Source organism: Lissotriton vulgaris, chromosome 6 (assembly GCF_964263255.1).
Source record: "Lissotriton vulgaris chromosome 6, aLisVul1.2, whole genome shotgun sequence".
Lineage (NCBI taxonomy): Eukaryota > Metazoa > Chordata > Amphibia > Caudata > Salamandridae > Lissotriton > Lissotriton vulgaris.
The window spans coordinates 137693204-137718510 of record NC_141694.1 but is presented as its reverse complement, the minus strand read 5'-3'; the positions used below and the strand labels follow the sequence as shown (position 1 = coordinate 137718510).

At 45.0% G+C, this 25307-nt stretch overlaps 2 protein-coding genes across 3 annotated transcripts in view; both read left to right on the top strand.

Moving 5' to 3' along the window:
- Positions 1–11523: 11523 nt before the first annotated feature.
- The window catches only part of LOC147706908 (mechanosensitive cation channel TMEM63A-like), a 926114-nt gene continuing 912330 nt past the window's right edge, over positions 11524–25307 (top strand). Inside the window, exon 1 of the mRNA XM_086926171.1 lies at positions 11524–11650. The gene's annotated coding sequence lies outside the window, so the exon portion shown is untranslated. The remainder of the gene's footprint in view (positions 11651–25307) is intronic.
- Positions 11571–25307, top strand: part of LOC147706910 (mechanosensitive cation channel TMEM63A-like) — a 403911-nt gene continuing 390174 nt past the window's right edge. Inside the window, exon 1 of one of the 2 annotated variants that reach the window (XR_015296601.1) lies at positions 11571–11650. The gene's annotated coding sequence lies outside the window, so the exon portion shown is untranslated. The remainder of the gene's footprint in view (positions 11651–25307) is intronic. The other variant, XM_086926170.1, reaches the window with a different exon arrangement.

Below are 25307 nucleotides of genomic sequence, written 5' to 3'. Positions count from 1 at the left end.
TTTCAACAACAGCAGGCCTTTTCTGCGCCACTTCTGATTGCGTCACTGCGCCACTTTTAACTTGCGTCACTGCGCCACTTTCAGCTTGCGTCACTTTTTCAGAAAACTATTATTTAAACAAACACAAAAGAATAATTAATTCAGGTAAAACAAACCCTTCTGTACCACCCAGCCCTTGCTAATTATTAATTAACCCACTAATAAAAGACAATTAGCAAAAACAAACAAATAAAGCAACACATAAAATAACTACCATTCTTCATGTAATCCAGCTTTATGTTTCTGAAAGAGTAAAAAGATGATTAAATGATACACAGACAGACAAAGACAACATAGGACAAACATGTAAGCACATATAAAAAGCACATGTCATGAATGATCAGCCGCATATTAATAGTGACAAAGACAATAGAACAGACATAACAAACAAAACAATATTAATCATGTGTTATAAAACAAACTTGCAAATGCAACAAGAGCACATGTAATTAGTTTCCCGCGTGTTCATGTGTGGTGCAAACTTAATCTAGGTTGAGTTAATTAAACAAATCATGCAAACACTCATTAATATATTATTTCAAGTTATGAGAGTATGACATCACGAGCTAGAATAAAATATTTTCTAAAGCTCGCTCCATCAATAGATAGATAGAGTGAAGGCTATAGATAGATAGATAGAGTGAGGGCGATAGAGAGATAGATAGATAGATAGATAGATAGATAGATAGATAGATAGATAGATAGATAGATAGATAGATAGATAGATAGATAGATAGATAGATAGAATGAATGTAGTACTTTTATAGATAGATAGAGTGAGGGCGATAGATAGAGTGAGGGAGATAGATAGATAGATAGATAGATAGATAGATAGATAGATAGATAGATAGATAGATAGATAGATAGATGGATAGATAGAGTGAGGGCGATAGATAGATAGATAGATAGATAGATAGATAGATAGATAGATAGATAGATAGATAGATAGATAGATAGATAGAGTGAGGGTGATAGATAGATAGATAGATAGATAGATAGATAGATAGATAGATAGATAGATAGATAGATAGATAGATAGAGTGAGGGCGATAGATAGATAGATAGATAGATAGATAGATAGATAGATAGATAGATAGATAGATAGATAGATAGATAGATAGATAGAGTGAGGGCGATAGAGTGAGGTCGATAGATAGATAGATAGATAGATAGATAGATAGATAGATAGATAGATAGATAGATAGATAGATAGATAGATAGATAGATAGATAGATAGATAGATAGATAGATAGATAGATAGAGTGAGGGCGATAGATAGATAGATAGATAGATAGATAGATAGATAGATAGATAGATAGATAGATAGATAGAGTGAGGGCGATAGAGTGAGGTCGATAGATAGATAGATAGATAGATAGATAGATAGATAGATAGATAGATAGAGTGAGGGCGATAGATAGATAGAGTGAGGGCGATAGATAGATAGAGTGAGTGCGATAGATAGACAGATAGAGTGAGGGCAATACAGGGCAATAGATAGATAGATAGAGTGAGGGCGATAGATAGATAGATAGATAGATAGATAGATAGATAGATAGATAGATAGATAGATAGATAGATAGATAGATAGATATAGTGAGGGCGATAGATAGATAGAGTGAGGGCGATAGATAGATAGAGTGAGGGCGATAGATAGAGTGAGTGCTATAGATAGATAGAGTGAGGGCGATAGATTGATAGATAGATAGATAGATAGATAGATAGATAGATAGATAGATAGATAGATACATAGATAGATAGATAGATAGATAGATAGATAGATAGATAGATAGATAGATAGATAGATAGATAGATAGATAGATAGATAGATAGATAGAGTGAGGGCGATAGATAGATAGATAGATAGATAGATAGATAGATAGATAGATAGATAGATAGATAGAGTAAGGGCGATAGATAGATAGATAGAGTGAGGGCGATAGATAGATAGATAGAGTGAGGGCGATAGATAGACAGATAGATAGATTGATAAATAGATAGAGAGTGAGGGCGATAGATAGAGTGAGGGCAATAGATAGATAGAGTGAGGGCAATAGATAGATATATAGAGTGAGGGCGACAGATAGAGTGAGGGCGATAGATAGAGTGAGTGCAACAGATGGATAGATAGAGTTAGTGCGACAGATAGATAGAGTAAGGGCGACAGATAGATAGAGTGAGGGCGATAGATAGATAGATAGATAGATAGATAGATAGATAGATAGATAGATAGATAGATAGATAGAGGGCGATAAATAGATGTGTGTGGTTGTGTGTGTGTGTGTGGGTGTGTGTGGGGTTGTATGTGTGTGTGTGTGTGTGTGTTTGTATATGTGGTTGTGTGTGTGGTTGTATGTGTGGTTGTGTGAGGTTGGGTGTGATTGTGTGTGGTTGTGTGTGTGGTTGTGTGTGCGATTGTGTGTGTGGTGAGGTTGTGTGTGGTTGTGTGTGTGGCTGTATTTGTGTGTGTGCGTGGTTGTATGTATGTGTGTGTGAGGTTACAGAAGGGTGCATGTGGAAGACAGCAGCAAATCAGCACGGCAGAAGAGAACAGGGAGTTAAAGAAGGAGGCGGGTGGAAGAGAGCAGCAGATCAGCACAGGACAGAGAACAGGGAGTTAGAGAAAGAGGTGGGTGGAAGAGAGCAGCCGATCAACACGGGAGAAGAAAACAGGGAGTTAGAGAAGGGGGCGTTGGAAGGGAACAGCCGATCAGCACGGGAGAAGAGAACAGGGATTTGGAGAAGGGGGCAGAGTGGAAAAGAGCAGCAGATCAGCAAGGGAGAAAAGAACAAGGAGTTAAAGAAGGAGGCTGTGGAAGAGAACAGCAGATCTGAACAGGAGAAGAGAAGAGAACAGGGAGGTAGAGAAGGACACGGTTTGAAGAGAGCAGCAGATTAGCTCTGGAGAATAGAAGTGAACAGTGAGTTAGAGAAGGAGGTGGGTGGAAGAGAGTAGCATAACAGCACAGAAGAGAACAGGGAGTTAAAGAAGGAGGTGGGATGGAATAGAGCAGCAGATTAGCACAGGAGAAGAGAACAGGGAGTTAAAGAAGGAGGTGGGGTGGAAGAGAGCAGCAGAAAAGCACGGGAGAAGAGAACATGGAGTTAAAGAAGGAGGCAGGGAGGGTGGAAGAGAGCAGCAGATCAGCACAGGAGAAGAGAACAGGGAGTTAAAGAAGGAGGTGGGGTGGGACAGAGCAGCAGAACAGCACAGGAGAAGAGAACAAGGAGGTAGAGAAGGAGGTGGTTTGAAGAGAGCAGCAGATCAGCTCTGGAGAAGAGAAGTGAACAGTGAGTTAGAAAAGGAGGTGGGTGGAAGAGAGCAGCATAACAGCACAGCAGAAGAGAACATGGAGTTAGAGAAGGAGGCGGGTGGAAGAGAGCAGCAGATCAGCACAGGAGAAGAGAACAGGGAGTTAGAGAAAGAGGCGGGTGGAAGATAACAGCAGATTAGCACAGGAGAAGAAAACAGGGAGTTAAAGAAGAAGGCAGGGTGGAAGAGAGCAGCAGATCAGCACAGGAGAAGAGAACAGGGAGTTAAACAAGGAGGCGGGTGGAAGAGAACAGCATATCGGCACAGGAGAAGAGAACAGGGAGTTAGAGAAGGAGGCAGGATAGAAGAGAGCAGCAGATCGGCACAGGAGAAGAGACAAGAACAGAGAGTTAGCGAAGGAGGTGGGTGGAAGAGAAGAACAGATCAGCACAGCAGAAGAGAACAGGTAGTTAAAGAAGGAGGTGGGGTGGAAGAGAGCAGCAGAACAGCACGGGAGAAGAAAAGAGAACAGGGAGTTAGAGAAGGAGGTGGGTGGAAGAGAGGAACAGATCAGCACAGCAGAAGAGAAGAGGGAGTTAAAGAAGGAGGTGGGGTGGAAGAGAGCAGCAGATCAGCAGAAGTTACCAGGGAGTTAAAAAAGGAGGCAGGGTGGAAGAGAGCAACAGATCCGCACAGGAGAAGAGAAGACAACAGGGAGTTAGAGAATGAGGTGGGTGGAAGAGAGGAACATATCAGCACAGCAGAAGAGAAGAGGGAGTTAAAGAAGGAGGTGGGGTGGAAGAGAGCAGCAGATCAGCAGAAGTTACCAGGGAGTTAAAAAAGGAGGCAGGGTGGAAGAGAGCAACAGATCCGCACAGGAGAAGAGAAGAGAACAGGGAGTTAAAGAAGGAGGTGGGTGGTTGAGAGCAGCAGATCAGCACATGAGAAGAGAACAGGGAGTTAAAAAAGGAGGCGGGTGGAAGAGAACAGCAGATCGTCACAGGAGAAGAGAACCAGGTGTCACAGAAGGAGGCGGTGGAAAAGAACAGCAGATCAGTACAGGAGAAGAGAACAGGGAGTTAGAGAAGGAGGCGGGTGAAAGAGAACAGCAGATCAGCACTGGAGAAGAGAAAAGGGAGTTAGAGAAGGAGGCGGTTTGGAAGAGAGCAAAAAGATCATCGCAGTAGAAGGCAACAAGGAGTTAGAGAATGAATCGGGGTGGAAGCTAAGAGCAGATCAGCACAGGAGAAGAGAACAGGGAGTTAGAGAAAGGGGCGAGTGGAAGAGAGCAGCAGATCAGCACGGGAGAACAGAACAGGGAGATAAAGAAGGAGACGGGTGGAAGAGAGATGTTCTTGTCATGTCTTGCTTTGTGGGAGGGGTAGGAGGAGCGAATTCCTGTGCACGCGCCTACCTCACATGAACTGTATGCGATCCGCAGTGGGTAGACTTTTGAAAGCAGCTTACTAAAATCTCGCCGAAAACAATGCTTACGCATTGCTTCAGCAAGACCTAAAAATGGCGAGTTGGATAGAGAGGAAGGGATAGTGAGGTGGGAGAGGTAGAAGGGGAGAGATCAAACGAGGGAAGTAAGAGAGAAAAGTATGTGATAGGAATGTAGAGCTTGGAGAGAGGTGTCGCTAGAGAGGAATAAGGAGATATGGAAGTATTAGGAGAAGGAGAGATCTGTAGTGAGGGATATAGAAATATGAAACCTGGAGTTGGGTGGAAGAAAAAGAGTTTGAAAGAAAGAGATAGGAAGGAGAAACAGGTAAAGAATGGAGGAGGAAGGAGTTGAAGAGGGAGTGTGGACTGAGGGAGGAAGAAATACATGGATAAGGACTGAAAGATTATAGAGTGCAAGATAATGAATAATATAGAGACGGGAGAGAGATAGTGGAGGCGAAAGAAGGAGAGAAGGGTTTTTCTCAGGCGGAGTTAGGTTTGAAAGAAAGAGGCCAAAAGAAGGAAAAGGAGAGTGTAAAATACAGAGGGAGGTGTGGGCTGAGTGAGAGAGAGGAATGCATATAGAGATGTGCAGACAGCTGACAGAGGGAAAGGGAGAAGGGGAGAGCATCTCCATCGTGGAGAGGCCAATGGAACTAGAGAGAGGGAATTTTGAGCAAAGAAGTAAGTGAAAGGTTTAGAGAAAATAGAGAGAGTACTAAAAGAAGAGGAAGAGAACAGGTTAAACAGGGAGAGACTAAAAGAGAGTGGAAAACTAAGAGGGAAGGGCACAGAAACTAATTGGAGTGGATGGGATGGGGTAGAGAGAGAAGAGGGGTAAAGAAAGAGTCGGTGAGATGGAGTGAAACAGAGTGATGGAGAAGGAGTAAGGGAAAATGTGTCAGCAAAAAAAGAAAAAGGCGTAAAAAGGGTGAGAGAAGGTGGAGGAATGAGAAACCAAAGAGAGAGGGAGTGGGGAGAAAGACATGTTGAGTGACGCAAAAGAGAAAGAACAAGCACTGGCGTTGCCAATAGGTCTCGCAGTGGGAAAGTTGGAGCTATTACAATTGCAAATAACAATGCCTTTTAGTTTTTGTTTTCATTTTAAAAACATAAAGGGCTTTGTCATTTACAATACCAATAGCTCCAACTTTCCTACTGCGAGACCTATTGTGCACTGCACAGTGTGGGTGAAAGTGGCACTGCGTGGGTGGCTTTGAGTGAGTGGCGTTGCGTGGGTGAGTGGCTTTGAGTGAGTGGCGTTGCGTGGGTGAGTGGCTTTGAGTGAGTGGCGTTGCGTGGGTGAGTGGCTTTGGGTGAGTGGCTTTGGGTGAGTGACGTTGCGTGGGTGAGTGGCGTTGCGTGGGTGAGTGGCGTTGCATGGGTGAGTGGCGTTGCATGGGTGAGTGGCGTTGCGTGGGTGAGTGGCATTGCGTGGGTGAGTGGCGTTGTGTGGGTGAGTGGCGTTGCGTGGGTGAGTGGCGTTGCGTGGGTGAGTGGCGTTGCGTGGGTGAGTGGTATTGCGTGGGTGAGAGTGGGCTTGCGTGGGTGAGAGTGGGCTTGCGTGGGTGTGAGTGGCGTTGTGTGTCTGAAAGTGGTGCTGTGTGGGTAAAAGTGGCACAGCGTGGGTGTGAGTGGATTTGCGTGAGTGAGTGGCGTTGCGTGGGTGAGTGGCGTTGCATGTGTGAGTGGTGTTGCGTGTGTGAGTGGCGTTGCATGTGTGAGTGGCGTTGCATGTGTGAGTGGCGTTGCATGGATGAGTGGCGTTGCGTGGATAAGTGGCGTTGCGTGGGTGAGTGGCGTTGCGTGGGTGAGTGGCGTTGCATGTGTGAGTGGTGTTGCGTGTGTGAGTGGCGTTGCATGTGTGAGTGGCATTTGCATGTGTGAGTGGCGTTGTGTGGGTGAGTGGTGCATGTGTGAGTGGCGTTGCATGTGTGAGTGGCATTGCGTGGATGAGTGGCGTTGCGTGGATGAGTGGCATTGCATGGATGAGTGGCGTTGCGTGGATGAGTGGCGTTGCGTGGATGAGTGGCGTTGCGTGGGTGAGTTGTGTTGCGTGTGTGAGTGGTGTTGCGTGGGTGAGTGGCATTGCGTGGGTGATAGTGGGCTTGCGTGGGTGATAGTGGCGTTCGTGTCTGAAAGTTGTGCTGTGTGGGTGAAAGTGGCTTTGAAGAATTGTGGAGGCAGCTGGGAAAATAATAAGCACATAAATTGCGTTTTAGATGGCGAGCCCTCGCTCCACATGCTCGGTTGGTGCCCAGACAGTGGATGTCAGGAATGTATGGCTGCCGAGCCTGGCTCCGGGCGAGAGTGCTAGTTTCATTCAAGACGGAGAGAAGGCAAGGCAGAGAAGGGGAGGGGGGAGGAGAAATGCGACACGGCGGGCATGGGAGGGGGCCGAGCGGCAGGAAATGTAGCATTTTGGAAATCATTTTCACTCGAAAAACCTTTTTTTTTTCAACAAATACGAAAGGAAAATCTCCCTGGCAACATTTGCACGCGGGAAGATGCTAATAATTATAAAGAATTGTGGAGGCAGCTGGGAAAATAATAAGCACATAAATTGCGTTTCAGATGGCGAGCCCTCGCTCCACATGCTCGGTTCGTGCCCAGACAGTGGATGTCAGGAATGTATGGCTGCCGAGCCTGCCTCCGGGCGAGAGTGCTAGTTTCATTGAAGACGGAGGGAAGGCAAGGCAGAGAAGGGGAGGGGGGAGGAGAAATGCGACACAGCGGGCATGGGAGGGGGCCGAGCGGCAATGAGGGTGTGAAGCAGCAGGGGCCTGGGGGAAGCTGGCTGGGGAGGGGGAGGAGAAATGAACAGATGTCCGTGAGGTGTGGGAGGAGTGCCTGATGCCGGATGGGGGCGGGAGAGCCTGGGAATGCGAGAGGCTGGGCTCAGATGTCCGTGAGGTGTGGGAGGAGTGCCTGATGCCGGATGGGGGCGGGAGAGCCTGGGAATGCGAGAGGCTGGGCTTGCATGCGATGCGCGTGCTTCTTTGTTCACGTGATTCACGTGAACTTCAAGAAAACCGCGGCTGAAAGCCCTTGGTTTGACTTGTATTTTGCCGACATAAATTCTCGCTCCGCTCAATGCGCTTGCGCGCATTGATAGGTCGCGAGACCTAAAAACTAGAAGGGTGAAAATACTGCTAGACTTGCCATATTTAAAGGAATGTCTTGTAGGTTGTGTGCCGATTTAGGCAACAGATGCATTTACCCACTGAGTTATCCTACAGCTGACCTCCCTTTAGAAAATAAATAAATGTGTGCTTCTTATCTGATCAGTCCGGTCTTGGCTGTGTTCTACGGAGACCCATGTGTGACTCATAAAAAGCATGTGACCCGTCGCTGACACCAGCAACCCTCTCTAGGAACATGAACGACGTCATCAATCAAATGGGCAGCGGTACATGCTTATGGTGTCTGCCAAGAAGGGTCTACAAATGCTGATTCCACATTCCAGGAAAGGTTGCTGGTGAGCAGAGGTCTGAGGAACCAGCTACTACGAGCAGAAGACACACCGAAATAAAATCATCTAATAAATATCACCACATTCTTTTTAATTTTGTTAAAACAATGACTGGTTTGAAATGAAAAAATCTACAAAAGCAAGCACTTAGGAGGCGTGTCATTTTTCAGACTAGGATACAGTAAATGACGACAAGTTGAAGGCGTCATTTAGAGCCCCTAAGTGAGAGCCTCGAGCTTGGAAACGAGATGCAGACCTACCAAGCCTCTGCCCCTACTCAACTTGGAATGTAACCAATCAGAGACCAAATGGGGTTCACCCTCTCCAGAGGGACATGCGGGCCATATTCCTGTGAATGAACAACCTGAATAATAAAAGCAGCAGTATTGACGTAACACGTGTCGGGTAAGCAGCGTATGCCAGAACTGGAGGTCTGCGCCTTGGCACCAAGTGCCAGGGCACAACCTGGCACCTCTGGAATAGCACTGGAGAGGCATTCGGGGTCTGTCCGCACCCTGGCATCGTTTAGCCAGTATAATCAATGTGCACGGAGATGCCCCAGGAATCTGACGCAGTTACAAGTTGTGTGTGGACTATGCCACTGGGATTCACTGATCCACGAGATGGCACCATCTGACAAAGGAGGTGCACATTGGTATAAAACAGTTGAGCCAGCACTGTGAGCACGCATCTGGGATGCCTTGGTAGCGCTACCCACCCTCTTGGAAATACGCACTGTTAGGATCTTCAACATGAAGCCTTTTCTGGTGACTACAGCTGGATCTCGAGATGCAGGCCGAGTGAGGCTTAAAAATATCAAATAGCTCCGACTCGGTGAACGTGATTGTGCAGAGATTGGAGTGGAGCATATTCCCAGGGGCCGGGCAGTTCTAAACACTAATGACAACGAATCGTGGGACATCAAAGGCTAGTGAGGATTTGAAGCAGTGATGGGAGAGGGGGTAATCTGTGGACGGAGCAAGCATTGGCAGGAGGGAGGAGCTGGCGGAAAATCTTTTAAACACGCACACATGCTATCTTGCGATTTTTCCAACGTAAAAAAAATATTTTAATTTAAAGGAGAAGCACAATATCTTTTTAGGCTGAAAAGCATCAAATCGCTCCGACTCTGAACGTGTCCACACAGAGACTCGGAACAGATCCCGGGGGCTGGTCTGCTTGAAACATTGATAACAACAAATCGCAAGACATCAAAGGCCAAAGGGGGTTTAAAGCAGTGATGGGGAGGGAAGGATTTATGGATGGAGCAAGTGTTGTCGGGAGGGAGAAGGTGGGGTAAAAGCTTTTCAACACTCACACTCACTAGCTTGCCCTTTTCCTACGTAAATAAATATTCAAATATATAGGAGAAGTATAATGTCTTTTAGCTGCCACAAAAAATAAGGGAAAACACGCTGCCGTTCAAATGCAACAAAAGCACGAGGAACAAAACAAGAGAAAGAACGAAAGAGGAGACAGGGTGAAAGAGGGAAATCACGCCCCGTGAGATATAAAAAAAGAGAACACATCAACTGTGACAAGCTCTTCGCATTGCTGTGGGGAGGGGGGAAGGAGAAATGCGAGTCACGGCCGCCAGGCCGTGAAGTGTGAAGGAGTGGGCAGGGAAGCAGATCCCTTTGAAGCTGCTGGGCAGAAATGCGAGTCACGGCTTGGCGGCCGTGAAGTGTGAAGCAGTGGGCCGGGAGGCAGGAGCAAGCAAATGGTAAGGGGAGCCTTTGAAGAGCAAGGCAGGGGGATAGAAGCGCGTTCACGAGCACGTGCACTTCTACAAATCCTCAGCTTTCTGGTTTGACTGCAATAGGTCTCTCTACGAGACCTAAAAGGGAAACTTACCTTGCGCTCATGGCTCGCCGCCCCCCAAAAAGTGACGCCTAAGGCAAACTAAACACCCTCCCCTACCCCCCCAGGTACCCCAGTAGGTTTAGCCGTTTCATGTCTGACGTTCTTGTAGGACCAAATGGGTACTACTGTCTTAATTGGAATTGTGATTTAGAATGCTTAAATAGAGAAAAGGGTCCAGCCAGGAGCACCAAAATCCCGTAAAGGGTTCATTATGCTCCACATCCATCAAGTCGCGCAAGAGATAGAGAGGAAGTGCGGAGTGACATTCATAGCAGTCTTTGTACCGTATTCCAGCTGCTCAGACTTTGCTATTAATTACGGGTTTATCACATACTTTACTGTCTTTGTTTGTTTTGATGTATACAAAAAAGTGATGGAGTGGATGCTTGAATTAATCTCCGCCACTGGTATTTACTCAGGGTTGCATCCCGCTCCATGGGTGCACTAGGATGCAATCCCAAGCGATTGCCAGTGGCTGAGATTAATTTGAGCATTCCATCCATCACCTTGTTGTTGATGCTCTAAGTGCGCTGGGTATGCCCAGACACATACCTGCCAATTTTCCCAATTCCATATGTGAAGAGGAACACCAGACTTGGTTTTCTCTTAGAAATCTAGGGGAATAAAACAGACTGAACTAGTCACGCGTAAATCTGGGATACTTGGCAGCTATGCCTGACAGGTAGGTCCTGTGCTCACTGTGCCACTGGAATCAAGCTATCCCCGACTGATGAACTCAGTCCTGGGTTACTTGTGTTCCAGGGCAGGTCCTCCGTGAAAGTTCAGGCTGGACTGACCCATTGGAGCAGGGGCGAGACTGATTTCCATGTGGGTGGGTTCAAACTGAGGTTGCACGGAGCACTGCCAGTGACTAAGATGAATTCAAGCATTCCATCCATCCCCTTGTTCTGATGTTATGGTACATTATTGTATGTAAATGTATGTGCAGAGTGTATAACCGGGATCGGAACATGGACCCTGGATAGGCCGCTCTTTGGGGCTTATTTACAAGCCCCTTGCGCTACTTTGCGTCACTTTTCCCATGTTAAAAGTGACGCAAGAGTGGCGCAAGAGGCTTGTAAATCTGCCCCTTTGCATTTAGCCGGATTATTAAGGCAAACCGAGGCAACGCTATCGTGCTGGTACAGAGCGCAGACCAGTTTGGGCAAATTCTACAGCGGCAGCTCCTGAACTTTCTCGAAATAATAAACACGAGGATGGCCGATACTTGTTTCCTGTGAAATGTGTGGCAATCGGCTGCAATCCCACATTGCAGTCTGGCCACGCATTTCAGAGCACAGCTCTCCGCCGTCCTCTCCAGTGCCTAGAAGCGCCGAGATCACTGCGCTGCAGCTGCTACGGGGCCTCTGGGCGCTGTGCGGCTCGGGCGGCGGCCTGCCCAGGGCTGGGGGCCGGGCCGGTCCGGGCCGTACTCGGGCTCCCAGGCCCCGCCTCGGCGCGCATGGGCGGACTCAGCCCCGCTACTTTCACTTCTCAAACTTTTTCCGGCCGGAGCTCTGGGGAGCTTGGCATGCAGCGGCCCCGGCGGAGCTGGGAGTGTGGGTTCACAGGTTCAGGTAAGGACCGACCCCCTGCCGTCACCCCGGTGCCCCCGGGCAGCCTTAGAGGGGCGCCCCCGTCTCCCCGCACCCTGACCACAGTCGCGTGACTGTAACTTTAACAGATGTTTCCTGCATTCTCACCACTTTACGCCCCGTCATTGTTTTTGTGATTTTTAACGACCCAAAATGTCCAGCTGGCTGTGTTTTACCTATTTTCTTTCCAAGACGTTATGATTTTTCGCTTTTGAAGTATAACTAAAGTTCGTTTTCATGTGTCACCTTAAGATGCATAATAACTGCCCGGATTGTGCTGTCCAGTGGTGGCAGAGTCCAGGCTGGGAGAAACGCCTGTCAGTCCTACGCTTGTAAACCGAGTTGTTGCTGTGCTCGTCACCTGTTCCTTCGCACCGGGCTTGCTCGGTTCTTATTCCGGGATCTAGACGGATGCTGCCCCGAGGTATGCACGGTTTCCCAATTTACACAAACCACACAGAAGACAGAGGCTGTCTCTGGCTGCCTCGTACCCGCCTTGTGCTCTTAGCAACTGTGAAAACCGTGTACAGGAAACACTCCTCCGCCAGTTCAAGAGGGAGCCAGTGTAAGAAAGTGGATTGAAAACATCTTTCAGTTTAAAAACAAGCATGACAATGCAGATAGATTTGGCTTTTTGTTACAATTGTTTAGTAATAGTTGGGCTACTACGTGTACTACCCTAGAAGGAAAATCCCGTATTGGAGCAATATGGTGGACTCCGACAGTATAGAATGTAGGAGTATGGCCAGGGCCAGTGAAATTATGTGGAAGAGAGACATATTATGTGGCAAGACAAGGTAAATAGTGCAGCACAGATTGTGATAGTATTACCTCATTTTTTTGTAAGTTTTACATTTGTTAACTCTGTCTGGGCATTGGTGGGTTGCACCTCATTGGTACCAGTTTAACACCCAAACATAGCAGGAAGCTACAGAAAGGTGACCATTCAACCTTTGCAAAGGGCCTTCCACAGGGTGGCAGCACCTGTCGCTGCATTTTTAGCAACTTTCGACCCGATTGAGATAGAAGCAAATGTTTTTGTTAGAATCTGCAGATTATGCAGCAGATGATGGATTATGTGGTAAATGCTGCAAATCTACAATTATGAAAAAAAATGCAGCGGGCGCACAATCCTAGTATAATGCCCCTCTTGAATAGGCTGCAATAGTAAAGTTACCCCATAAAGTACTGTTCTGAAAATGAAGTCACGGGAGGAGATGCCGTTTGAGTTGCTAGTTGTGAATTTAAAAGGTGTACACAGAAACCCTGCAGAGCAGACACCTTTGACAAAGGGCCAGTACTTGTGTTACAGCTTTAAAAAGGCCTATGCATTCACAGATACTTTTTTGAACAGTTGATAGCGTAAGGTCAATAGTTGACAAAAGTTGGTTGTAGACAGACCAAAACAGCCCCCGATCCCTATGCCACACATTCCAGCCAAAGGCTACACCAACGTGACAGCTACAAAGAAAGATTGTATTCAAGCACAGTAACCCTGTGTCCTGGGGTCAAGGCCTTGCTCAGCCTCCCCACGTCGTGTTTTCCCGGGCATTTGAAACACACAAGTGGTGTGAAACTGTGCCCCACCCCTGGGCCTTCACAGCAAGTGCTTTGTGCGCCTCGAGCCCAGAAGGGTGTTCAGAGCCATGTTTCCATTCCAGCAGTCCTGTGTTTATTCGCGGTACTTTTGTCGATTAAAATGAGTTAAAAGATTGCGTGCATTAACTTTCAGGGTCACACAGATGTTATTGTTACCAGTATTTGTGTAGCGCGCATTTTGCCTCGCGCATGGGCCTCATGGCGCTTTTGACGGTTTCGTGAATGTCTCCATTGTTCTGGGGTTTCCATCAAAGAGCAGTCTGCTTTAGTTTGTGGTGATGTGTTACAGGGAGTGTGTGCTGCGCATGTTCAGGGGGCTACGTTTTATTCATGGAGCCGGCGCCTGCCGTTTTTGTGAAAGCAAAACCCAGAGAATGTTGCTAATTGTTTACACATTATGTGGAAAGTAGATGCGTATGAGCCTCATTACCCGTGTTATTTTACAACCTCCAGAAATTACAAGTTCACGGAAACTCTGGGGTAAAGCACCAGGAAGAAACGAGGCTCCATGACCAGAACGACTGGTTCCCCCGGTCATTTCTCATTTGCAAGGAAGCCTCGGGGTCTCGCTTATGATTGGCTGATAACTCCACCCCTGACGTCACCAGTACCCTCAGTATGGGCACCCTCGAGGAGGCGGTGTTTCTGGTTGTTCTTTCGTGTCATTCATAAATAGGCCTCATGCCGCATGCCTGGTATATGTGCAAAGCGTTCTGTCTAAGTTTGTGTTCTGAGTGCTTGGAAGCCACGCGACAGCTCGCTGTGCGGCGCACATGGGCTGTGATTGATGTATGGAAGGTGCTGCCTAATGTGTTCCACGGCACCTTTGCCATTTGTGCGGTCCTCCAGCTGCTGTCGTGCATCCGAAACTGGAGATCCCAAACCAGACTGACCTGACCCACTAGAGACCTCAGTGTGTGATGTCCTGGTCGCAGGTTCAAATCCCGACGGGTCCACTCATCCTTCTGAGGTCGATAAAATAAGCACCATTGAGTTGGGTTACAATAAACATCTGTTATTCAGCGCCAAGATACCCTCATGGGTGAACGTGCGCTTACAGATACATATGTTATGTTTGATGGGTTAATGCCCTGACAGAACAAGACTGACCATGCCTGGGCGGTATCCCCCACCTGCGGGTTACCTCTCCACTCGAGACCAATACTTTATTTTAAGGCCTGGGGAACGTTTTTGTTGTAAATAAGATACTATCAGCTAGATTCATCATTGTCCCGTTTTGCGAGTCCTTAATAGCGATTATTAAGGAATTGCTATTAAGGACTTGCAAAACGGGATTCATGTAGGAATCGCTAAATAAATTGCGATTCCTACACATCCCTTATTTGCGATTACAAATTGCTAATCGCAAATAAGGATGCGATTTCAAGGGTGCCAGGGGTGTCCAAAGGACACCCTGTAGCACCCCTGAAATGTAATCTACATTGGTGTTGCGCACACACATGTCCCAAGGACATGTGTGTGTGTGTAACATGCAACTTAGAAAAATGCATTTAAAAGCATTTTTCTAAGTTTTCGCTATTTACCACGAGGTTTGATCTCATGGTAAATAGAGGCCCAAAATTGCGATTTCGCAATTTAAAAATGATTGATGAATTGCATTTAAGGAATCTCAAATAGAGAATCTGTCTGCAACTTCCTGGCCTCATGAAGTTTCCTCCTAGACATTTTCAACCTTTCTAAGCTTTGACATTTACAGGCTGCGTCAGGGAGTCTCATGTCAGCACGGGGTACCTTATACACCCTCCATAGTGCAATATTATAATCTGAACCAGCCTGTGTTCCCAAATTCTTTTTGTTTTTTGGAATACAATTATTGGCATTTTAAAAGGAGCACAACTTAGAAGTGCAGTCTCTGGTCCTCAAGTTCTAATGTACTGCATAGCAGTATGTACACGGCTTTCTCAAAGAGCCATAAAAATAGCCTGACATTGTCCTGTCCTCTGAAAACAACTCTGCTACACCTTTCATGATAGGTATGTGCTAAGCATGGCACTGATATGCCTGGTGCTCATTTTCTTTGGTCCAATTAGATTTATCAAAACTTACAACACCTAGATTAGCTAAATCCATTCTGATACTTAAACAAGTACTTCCTGCTGTAGTAGAATTAACCCTTGTTCATCCAGATCTATTAGGCATGGTGGCAAAGAGATGCTGCCTCCCGAATGACCTGCCTTGGTAATCCTAGGATCTAGTGGGAACAGTTGTACATCCTCTGTGTATCTGCAATGCAAGTTGAAGCCCTCTCCAAGTTCGCTCCAATCAGGTGAAGAGCATGAAGTCTTCACCAAGGTAGGCCTGGGTGAAGTTTTAATTATGGCTTCAAAATTTGCAAAGTTCCCGAATTTCACGTTCCATTGAAACTCAAAGAACTGCCATTTTAATGTGACATCTTTAATTGGATTCTCACCTTGTGTTTGACATGAAAAAAAGTCTTGTGCGATACTGAAGACTCATTCCACAGAAACTGTCTCTCGGAGAGACACTGTCTACTCGAACCCGTCTCTTGCCAGTATCTTGCAAGGTTTTTTATGCAAGGTGTGCGCTTGTTTATGAAAGCCTCCCAAGAAACTGGCAAACCATATTTTGTTCTGTAAGCATAATTTCACTACATTTTCAGGAAATTTTGCTGAATATCATAAAAAAATATTAGTTTTGCTGTTGAGACCTTGAAGTCTAAAATGATAACCATAATAATGAGTTTTTTTATAGCACTCAAAAGCACTGTTTTTTCTTTTTTCTAAGTGCTGTAAAAACTGTTTGTGGATGAGTTTTAGAAGACAGCAACAGTAGGGATTGGCTTCTCGCACCAAGTGTGTATCATGGGAGCCTATACAGTGCATGCCCATCATCAGGCAGAACTTGCATCTTGAAACTTGCTTCTTTAATTTTGGTGCTCCATGCACCAGTGCATTTCCAGGACTTGCCCCTCAGGTAGGAAAGGACGGTGAGAACAATCATTTTGGATCGACCAGAAGCCTGTTTGTCTAGCATAATTTGCAACCATCAAAAGTCTAAGCTGTCCCACTGCTAGTGTATAGTCGGAACTTGTTTTGATTGCTGTTGCTCATAATTTGTCTCCAAACAGAAGAAGCCTACATGTACTTCTATGTACTTCGTTTAGACCAAAACAATGACATTACGAGTATTTGCATCAAGATGACAACAGAATTTTCAGAGTCTACAGATATCTGACTCTGAGAATAACTAGCTTCAAAGGGTAGGGTAGGTTAGCTACACTGCAGTGTGATCATCTCCTGGACTCCTACACCTAAAAGTGCTGGATGAACAATATGGTTTGGCTTACACACTTCAATTAGCACACTGCTACTGGGGAGGCATACACACTAATAGTTTTAAGTCATTCCCATGCTGTGGAGATTAGTGCGCACTGTACATTTTATTGACACCCCTACATTGCCACGTAAACGGTTGATATAAACTTTTAGTTCCAGGCAAAGTAGCTTCAGTAATGGGACTGACCAGAAAATACCATATCCAAATCTCAGCAGGGTGTGTCGCATACTGAGGCCACAATTATGAGTAATTGGGCAGTATGATTTAAGCCGCACTGGAGTTATCTGTTCACACAATTGGTGTTCCTAGCTGCTTTTGAAAGTTATCATTCTCTCTAGTCCTACAGACGCCTTGTGTTTTCTGACATTGGTGTTTGTTTTCCATGCATTACAACAAAGGGAGAGGTAGGGAGATTCAAGGACACTCTCTCAGTCCCCGGTTAAATCTACGTAAACAAAAACAGAGAGGTCAGGTCAGTCTCAGGACTGCCACAAATACGGAGCAAGGTAGAGAAGAGTCACACACTCACTCTGGGTGAGTTGGAAGGCCATCACACACCGACCTAGTCAGTGTCATGCTTCATCACTGGGCCCCACCAAAGAGGCAGAGTGCCTCTTTGGTGTGCTGCGACGCCAGAAAGACTGCGGAGCTGGTTGTGTGAAAAGGGCGTGAAGTGAGGGTAACTACAATTAAAAGTGCCTAAGAGGGTATCGGTAAAAAATTATTTTAATGAGTGATCCCTAAGACACAAGTGAAGAGTATTTATGTGTCTGAATTTACATGCCAAGGTTTTAGGATTGGTTAAATTCAGAGAAATACAATAAGTCAGTCAACATGTTTCTGCCATACGGGTGGTTTCAGTTTACCAAGGCATTCGTCAGGACTATACCCCGGCGGTATGGACTCTCTAATCGTCCACCCTGACCTGGGGGCGTGAAAGTGAAAATAAAAATAGTGAAAAAAGTGCTTGAAAAATTAGAAGAGCGGATCGCTCATTCTAAAAAAAGGACTCCAAATTCTGGAGTATCTCAGCATCTGTAAAGTGGAAATACACATACAAACACAAAGAGACATACATACAATTAATATACGCCATTGCGATTGATCATAGTGCTCCATAGTTTGTGGCAAACAATGGTGTACCCAAAGTAGACGCTATTTTTAGCACCATCCAAGTAGCCCTGTGGGGATGATAGCGTTAACTCTGGGAAGTGAAGTGCTACAGGTGTTTTGTTAAAAACTACAACTGTAGATATGGGGTTAAAAACACGATGTAAATGCTCCTTATGGAGCGTGTGAGCGCAGAGTGTGTGTGAGACTCTTCTCTACCTTGCTCCGTATTTGTGGCAGTCCTGAGACTGACCTGACCTCTCTGTTTTTGTTTACGTAGGTTTGTTTTCCATGTCCATTGACATATCATCTCTCTGCAAGCTTAAGGATTTTAGGTCAGCTGCTTGGCAAAGTGCTGTGTGGTAAGAGGCCTTTGGCACCCAGTGAATGGTTTACAGAATCTTTGACTGAATCCTGACACTCTGTTCAGGTCAATGTTTCAACTTCCGTGCTTGAAAGCACTTAAGAATCTTGGAGGACTCCGTTGCCAAAGAGGAGGCTTGCAAAGAAAATAAACCACAGATAAATCACACCAAATGTGAACGAGTTGAACCCAAAAAACACAGAAAGGCAAAAATCAAAACAAAAAAATAAAAAATGTCCCCATCCCAAAGAAAGAAAACACATAAACACAACAAAGCAAGCTTTTCAACACCCAAACAAGAAATTCTTTCCCCAACTGAATGGAAACCCACAACAAAATAAACTTTTCCTGAAAAAGAAAAAGTTCTTTTCTAATTTAAAGTAATGTGGAATCCCAAAAAAGCAATGTATTCCAAGTTTTCTTTCGAAAAATCTCAACTATGGACCAGTCCTTGCCTCTACCACACGCAGTCAATAAACAAAGCAAGTGAGAAGTGCCCAAACTTCGTTCCCGTATGGCAAATTCACACAACTCTGGAAAGATCTTTTATATTTCATTCAAACTACCTCTAAAGGCTTCAAGTTGAATGAGTTGGATGGGCCATATTAACACAAAAATAGCCTAAGCCCGTTCAACTGGTGATCCAACAGGAACACGAAAGACCACTTTAATTTTTTTTTGCCCAGACATGCTCTTTTAACTCGTGTAACAGAGCTTTGGTGAATGCCAAAACCACATTGCTTTGGAATTGTAGTGGAGGACCGACGGGTTGAACTGTTCAGTTACGGCCGGCCTCATATATATATTTTTTTTAATAACACATTTTATTCAGTTTTCCTGATGCAATCTGAGCCTTACACCTAAAGTATCTGTAGGAAACAAAATGAGTCAGGAGTACAATAGCATTTACACAATTGCGAAACTTGGAGGTTAGACAACATGAAGACAGTGCAGACAGTTCTCGATCCCAGTGTTTGTGTAAATGTTACATACGTACAAAGGCAGACTATTACATGATATGTTCAGTAGACATTTTGTATGAGTGGTGATTTCTATCAGGGGTCCAAAGAGGGGAGGGGGGAAGGTCTATCCCACGGTACGTCGCCTAACGGGTCCATATATTTCTATGTTTCTGGGGGCGGTCTCTTATTATAGGTCAGTTCTTTATAGTGCGTTTAAGAGTACAGAGTTGTTTTGTAGATATGGCTATTGAAGGATTGGGTATTCTTCTGCTCACTAGGCCACAAAACGATCCAAGAGATGACAGCGAATGACATAAGAGGGCAACTATAGACGGCACCTTCTTGTGACACATTGTGATCTATCCCCTTCCCCATTTCAGTAGTGTCGCCACTTTTCTTTCTTTCTTCGCCTTCATCAATGCTTGTAAGTTTCCATTGGGCAGAGCAAAAGCTATGGAAACAAAATAAATAAATGTCCAAATTGACAATGAATCTGAATTAGCAAAAAACTCTTCAGTACCTCCAATTTAATATGATGTTTTGACTCGAAGGTCCTCTTTGTGAGTGCCACAGGAAATCTGCCTCAAGTTTCCAAGCGGAGCAAAATTTGGAACTGCCCTAGCTGTTTTTGTTCTCTACCCAAAATTCTTAAGTTTCCAGTTCCGGGTGGGTCAAAACATGCAGTTTTTTCATGCAGAATTTACCCCATTCCGAGATGTGTAATGTGGGATGATATTAGAGTTTTGCCACGGGAAATTCTGGTAATACCCCATGGTGAAATTACCAGCATCCCTTCCCATTGAACTTGGTTGGACCACCTGGTTGTAAAGTCTGTCAGCATTTAAGCTAAGGTAGACAATATGCAGCAAAGTAGCAGGGAAAATACCAACTTTGTCCCTACCCACCTCACCCCCAAAATAATCTTGTTCTTGCAAACTTAGGGCAATACTTGAGCTTTGTACAGTCAGTTGAGCAAAACAAATTTCTCGGGTGCAGCTGCTGAGACAGGTTTTCAAGTATGAAGAAGTTAGGCAACAAATATACATGAATTCTAGCAGTGCCTGAGATTGTGATCTTGAAACGGAAGCCAAGCAAAGTGTTTACAATCGTCTGAAAAATGATGACATTTAATAGCCCAGGAAGTAAGCTTGAATGTTTATTGTTATAAGGTAATAAAAACCGTCACAATATTTTACAATTAATACAAAATAAATGTCTTTGCTTTAAAATACTTTGCCTTTGTTAATAATGATCCTTGCACATTTTATTATAATTAATATAAATTGATAAGACATTTTTACAATTAAATACTTTTTAAAATAGTTTTCTGAGATGTACTAGTTGATATTGCAAGAATACAGGATAATATAGTGTTCTTCTTCGCAGCATGTTATAACATTTCCTTCGATTCTAACCAATCATAATCATGTTGATTATTGTAAAGTGGCATGTGCATCAGTAAAAATTAAATACTAGTTTTATTTATGAAAGTGTCAGAGTATCAGAGTCCCATTCTTGCGTTGATGTTGTATTAATGTCTTTTGCTCACAGCAGGCTGTTTATTTCGGCAGAGTTCCTTATACAGATGTGCGCTCCTTGGGATTCTGTTTTATTGCTTTATCGCGTGATTGTAAAAACTTCAAAAGTTTACAATTTAGCTGGGGGTCTTTGGAGTCCAGGCTCCTCATGATAGCTGTTCTGTATGTGCACCCCCCCTAAGTTAAATTGGTGCTTTAGGAGTATAAGGCGTACTTTATTTAGTATCAGACAGCCCAGGAAGTATTTAATGTTCTCCTAATTGCCTTTGTGAATTGGTCTCAAAACATCCAGCTCCCTATAAATGAAAGTGCAGAGAGGGCACACTCCTTTCTGTTTGTACTAATTGTATTTGACTATTTCCATTATATTATCATTTTAGATGTTCAGTGGCCAATTCACTAAACATGTAAGAGTGCGTAAAAGAGTCCTACAGGATTACTACTGCACATATTCCAAAATGCTTTTGTGAATAGGCAGATGGATGTAGTTTAATATGTGCTTTGTTGTGGGAAAATTGGTGTTTACTGGGCGTGGAGGTATGGAGAGCTCTTCTGCAAGGAAAGGGTCATCAGGCCAACTTAATTATACTCTATGATGTACCTACTTCTTTGTCTTAGTAACAAAGGTAACCTAACACAATTACAGGTTCAGTGGTCCCAGCAGGATCCCACCCACTGCTTTCCGGTGCCCTGGCTTGTCAGCACTCGCGGAATTTTAGTCTGTCGACTCAGCAATGGTCCTTCCTTGATGCATGAAAACTCATAATCCACATCTACATCTGTATTCTCACTTCTCTGCCCCCCACGACCTATATATTCGACTAGACCGTTTTCTTTGCTCCCCAGATTTTATCCCACGATTGACGCACTCGGACTACCTGGGGCGAGTGATGTCTGATCATGCTGTCCACATCATCAATATTAGATGGGGTATGCTGCATTCCCCGGTCTCTACGTGTCGACTTTCGAAGTACACATTAGCTGCTGCGCCCTTTTGTGAGGAGCAGTGTATACATATCACCCGTTATTTTGCAGGAAATCAAGCCACAGCTAAAAGTTGCGCCATATAATGAGACTCTGTTGAGGTGGTAACCAGGGTCTTTTGCATGCAAAACTATCTGGGTTGGTAGAAAGCTTGCCTGGGATTTGAGGACCGCTGAAGAGGAAGTGAAAACCCTAGATAATCATCACCCTTCAGATGCAATAACCCGTTGTGCCTTAAGTGATGCAAAAGCGCGTTCTGCCTCACTGCCAAAACGCTTCCAATGTTATCACTATGCGCAAAATTCAGCTTGAGTTTATGCGACATGTGACAGACCTGGCCATCTGCTTGCATGGCTGGTTCTTCAAGAGGTGCAGTCTCCGCCTATCATGGAGATTGTGCAGGATTGTGGGCTAGCCCTGCAAACCCAAATATCACAAGCTTGTAGTTCCTATTGCACTACAGAATATCAGTCATTGCCTGCGCCTCCTCCAGAGGTCATTCAGCAATGCCTTGATCCCGTGACCTTACCAGTCATTACCACTATCACGTGAGGAGCTGGACAGACTAATCACTGTAGAGAAAGTGAGAATCCTAGACCTATTCTGGCCCAAAATAGACTCCTGGTTTAGACGGTCTACAGTTAGAATATTATGATTATTTCTTGCACCAAAATTGGTTGAAATTTACAATGAAGCCCTTACCACAGGTTCGCTCCCGGCTTCTTTTCATGAGTCTTTTCTCATTCCCTTGCTTATTCCTGGGAGAGACTCCACTCTACTCTCCTCATATAGGCCTATAAGTATATTGGGGGCAGATTCTAAAATCCTCTGTAAGGATCGGAATGGATTTGTCCCAGGGCGCAACACATTTAATACCATCAGGAGGTTTCTTTCATGTAATGGGTCAAACCTCTCTGCACTCTCAAGCAGCTTGTCTTATACTAGTCATTGAAAAGGCCTTTGATTACATATCTTGGGGACTATTCTTCGAAGTACCAAGGGCCATGCGCTTGGGACGGCGTCTCCTAGCCTATACATGGTTACTATACACAAACTCTATTTCTCTAAGAAGCATAGGAAGGTTGATTTCGAAGTCTTTTACCATAGGCCGTGGAATGCAACAGGGGTGTCTTCTGTTAACGATCTTATTTACACTTGCCATGGTGCCACTAAACACAGTGACTTCGTTTGGGGGGTGACAATAGGGCATCACACTGGATGTAGAAATGCATGTAGTGTCCCTGTGATGTAGATGAATTATTGCTATATCTTCGGGATACATCAACTGACTTGGCCCCCATTTCGGCGGTCTTCCATGATTTTGAACAGATGGCGGGACTACGTGTGAACTGGGTGAAATCCTGCATTTTCCCTCTTAGCTATGATGCTACGACTCGGGTAATTCAGCTAGGTGGCAAGCCTTTGACATGAGAGACAGGTGAGGTCCGGTATCTTGGGGTACACCTTCATCACTCTCAACAAGACCTATTTGTTGGTAACTTACAGCAGGCGTATACGTCTCTTAAATCTCAAATGCAGTTTTTGCAACGCTTGCCATTGGCCCTCCTGGGTAGAGTAACCCTTTCAAAAAATGAGTCTTTCCCCGTCTACTATTTTACTTTGTTATAGTTCCATAATTTCCTAAGTGACGATTCTTTCTTGACTTAGACCAGGCAATGGGAGATTTACTCTGGGACAATGGGCTACTTAGGGTGGCCCTAAATAAGCTTCAGTTACCAGTGGGGGGGTTAAGGGCTGGGAGTTCCATCCTTCGAAACTTATCTTGCAGCACAGCTGCAATGGGCAGCCAGATGGCTATATGGTAATCTTTTTGAAACCAGTACGAGGGAGGGCCCCCTGCCCCTACATATGATACAACAAAGTCTTCATCCTACCATTAAGCTTCACCGTTTATGGACCTTACATGTTTGGATAGCTTGGAAGTGCTTGGCGTGGGTCTTTCATCTTACAAAGCGCACAATCCCTTCCTCTCCCATCACGCCACTACAAGGCCTACCAGGACCCCATGGACACTTTACTGCTGATCAATTAGCAACCTGGTATGAGCATTCCATTGATGTAGTGGGGGATTTGTTTCTGAATGTCCCCTGGCTTACATTTGACCAGATATGTCAGGAAAATAGAATTCCTCCAATTCAGTTTCTACTACGTGAGCAGGTATTAGGAGCCCTCAGGACGCTGTGGGTTGTGATGGGCACAGAACCACCAACACACACAGTGATGCACTCTCTACACACCTTGGGAACAGATCGACACCCAATCACGTGGTTTTACAGAGCCATTGGGTATCATGCTGGGATCTCTCTGAGCCAACTCCGTCAGGAATGGGAGGAGGCTTTAGCGCGGCCACTACATGACACTGAATGGACGCTAGCACTTGAATCTCCCCATATATCTCTAGAAATGCGCGATTTGAGAACATTCAGTGTATGATTCTTCATAGGGCTTATCTCGCACCTTCTCGAATAAACTGTATGTTGTCATCAGCTGAACGCGCCCGACCTAGATGCCGAGCGCTGTTGGCTGACCTTAGGCACATGTTTTGGGCATGCCTGGATAGTGGCAGTTTCTTGCATTCAGTTCACGCCCTATTAGCTGCAGTTACAGAGTTAACAACACTCTACTCATGGGAAGCTACAGTGCTGGGTATTTTTCCAAGAGGAATAGCTTTAAGATTCGGTCACTCTTTGCTAATTACGCCCTTCTTTTAGCTAAGCGCATACTAACTGTCCGGTGGTGTGTACAACAGCCCTGTTCTTTGTTCAGTGGTGTTGAGCTTTGCTCCATTGGGGTGAAGCAGAAAGTCCCTCGCTACAATGGGAGGAAGCCCGAAGAATAAGAAAACGTCTCCTCGCAGTAGCCTGGGACACCATGCTAATACTATTCAAAGAGCATATTACAGAATACCCCTCGATCATTTCACCTCAATCTACTCATGTTTCCTCCTCTGATGGGGAATAGCAGGACACATTGTGGATCTGGCCTCACACTACCCCCTCACGAGCAGGCCCTCTATTCCCTCATTTGTCTAATCCTGTTTTCTGCTTGTATATTCCTCTTTCTTCCACCCCTTTCAAGTTGGACTTTCCCAAGATACACCCAACGACTTAATCCCAAATGTTCTTTTTAAAGATGCTGAATTAATCTCTCTTAATATATGTGGTGCAAAAAAGCTTGTTATATTGTATTACTACACTGAATCATTCAAAAGCCTAATCAAAAATAATTGAACATGAGATTCTCCCAGCAGTGCAGGCTTGCGTTGGAAATCGCGCCGCCTTCCTGATTTATTTTGCAGATCACATTAACATGTCTTATCCTATTGGTAATGGTGGTCAGTATGTCTTTAAAAAAAATCTGGAATGCATTTGCTGATTTCCAAAGTATTCTATTGATGAGCAAGTGAGTGTAATTTAATTATTTTATCAGGCTGTTTTGAGAGCTATTCAGGTTGTACACTTTGGCACATATGTGGGTGTGGCACTAGCCTAGCCAAATGGCCAAGCGACAGTGGAGCTCTCTACAGGGTCAAAGACGAGCACAAAATCAACAATAGGCGAGGTAGCTCATTAGTAAACCGGTTAATGCTTTAGATATTGTGTTCTTTATAGAGTTGAGTCATCAACTCCTTCCTAAATTGGAGCAGCGTTGGGGGGAGTCGTGATGTTGTACAAATTGCTGGGTGCATAGATGAACCAGCATTGGCAATGCCAGTCAGTCAGTCAGTCAGAATATCTTTATTC